Genomic DNA, 2421 nt, shown 5'->3' on the forward strand with positions numbered 1-2421 from the left:
TAAGGTGGGCCTTTTACTGTTTAAATGCTCTCTTTCAACCCTCTGAATAAGACCATTACAAACTATGCCCTGCCTAATATGGATGAAATGAAACAGGAAACTGGGTGTTTTGAAACTAAACTGCACACCCTCATTTTGATAACTGTCCCTCAGATACATCTGACCTAAGGCACGACACGGCATACATGGCAGACAGCAGGCCGTCACCCAGATTACACAATAATTAGCTCTAACCCCAAACCAAGTCACCACAGGACCCAAGGATTCCATGTTGTCTCAACCCAGGGGGGAAGCACACCACTTTAGAAGTAACCCGACAACCCTGAGGACGTGGCTGTTGGGGAGAACTTATCAGAGCACACTCGAAACCCTAGGTTCTCTCTCCAGCATGACCTGAACTGGGTATAGTGGTCACACCTGTAATCCCAGCCTGGCAGTTGGGAGATCGAAATGGGAAGGTTGAAAGCTCAAAGTCAGCCAGGCGGGGGCTGACGGACAACTTTAATTCCAGCACCAGGGGAGCAGAGGCAGGTGGATCTCTGTGAGTTTGAGGCTAGTCTGGTCTACAGAGCAAGTTCCAGGATACACAGAAAAACCTTGTCTCAAAAAAAAAAAAAAAAAAAGAGAGAGAGAGAGATGATGGAGAAGGAAGAGAAGAAAGGGAAGAAGAAGAAAGTTGTTTAAGGTTATTCTTCTAGTTTAAAACTCAAAGAAAAAGGAAAAGACAGGGTCACAAGTTCAAGGCCTGTCTCAGCCACCTGGACTATGGCTTGAGTTTAAGGCCACCTTGGAAAACTGTCTCAAAATAAAAATGTAAAAAGGGCTGGCAATATAGCCTCGTGATAGAACACGCGTGAAGGCCTGTATTTGCCCCACCCCAGGATTGAAAAAAAAAATGTAGGTTTCAAAGTCATTCTTAAGAATCTCTGGTTCAGCCGAGCGTGGTGGCGCACGCCTTTAATCCCAGCACTCGGGAGGCAGAGGCAGGCGGATTTCTGAGTTCGAGGCCAGCCTGGTCTACAGAGTGAGTTCCAGGACAGCCAGGGCTACACAGAGAAACCCTGTCTCGAAAAACCAAAAAAAAAAAAAAAAAAAAAAAAAAAAAAAAAAAAAAAAAAAAAAAAAAAAAAAAAAAAAAAAAAAAAAAAAAAAAAAAAAAAAAAAAGAATCTCTGGTTCAGTGGGCCTGGGCCCAGCCACTTGCAAGCATTATAAATAAACTGTAGCAAACACTTGAGCCTCTACTGTGAGACAGCCTGCAGGGCGGTGACCTCAAAACCCTGTTCCCTACCTAGCACTATCCAACAGAAACAGTCTGAGCCATACTCAGACTCGTGACAATACATGTTCTGAAGAGGTGCCACAGTGGTTCAAAACATCACTGGCTGTACTTCCAAGGGGTTCAGGTTTGAGTTCCCAGAACCTACATGGCAGCTGCCAAGCATCTGGAACCCAGTTCCAGGGGTTCTGACTCCCTCTTTTGACTTCTTCAACCATCAGGCAGGCATGAGATACACAGATTATGCTCGCAGGCAAAATACCCATCTACAGAAATGATCATTTTTGTGGCAAAGGAGGAGCCAGGAATGTGGTTTGGTTAGTAGAGAACTTGCCGACCATGGAAGAAGACCTAAATTTGGCCTGTGGCCCTGCGTAGCTGGGCATGGTGGTAAATGCCTATGCTCTGAGCACTTGTGAGGATGGAAAGATCAGAAGTTCAAGATCACCGCTGGCATGGGGAACTCAAAGCCAGCAGCGTAGGCTACGTGAGATCTTATATTGAAAACTAAACTAGACTGAACAGGGCACAGGGGACCTCTAGGACCCAAGATGCATCCTATGCTCACCTTTTGAAGGTCATCTGGGATATGTGCATATTCGAGAAGGCATCACATTCTACACTCCAGACTCCCATGCATTTATTATGATCTAAAGGTAACAATGGGGAGGTAATAGCCTAAAGACAATAATGCATGTGAGTGCTGTGTCCTCCGGGGCCAGAGACATCAGACCCCCTGGAACTGAGTTTCAGGTGGCTAAGAGCCACCTGATGTGAGCACTGGGAACCGAACCCAGGACCTCTCCAAGAGCACATGATCTTAACCGCTGAGCCATCTCTTTAACTCCCACGCCAGATTTTTTTTTTTTATGTAGATTCTGAGGTTGAGATTCTCATGCTCGTACAAGCAGTAACTTTACTGAGCTATGTATGTAGCACATGCACACCCCCAAATACTAATCTTTTAAGATATGGATCTTTATTCTGTGTGTCTGTATGTATATGTGCATGTGAGTAGCCTCAGGGGCCAGAAGCATCAACCCTTCTGTAGTTTGGGATTACAGGCAGTTGTTAGCTGCCCAGCGTAGGTGCTAAGAACCTGACCCCAGTCCTCCAAAAGAGCAGCATTCTTTTTTTTTTTTT

Source organism: Mus caroli, chromosome 11 (assembly GCF_900094665.2).
Source record: "Mus caroli chromosome 11, CAROLI_EIJ_v1.1, whole genome shotgun sequence".
In the NCBI taxonomy this organism is placed as follows: Eukaryota; Metazoa; Chordata; class Mammalia; order Rodentia; family Muridae; genus Mus; species Mus caroli.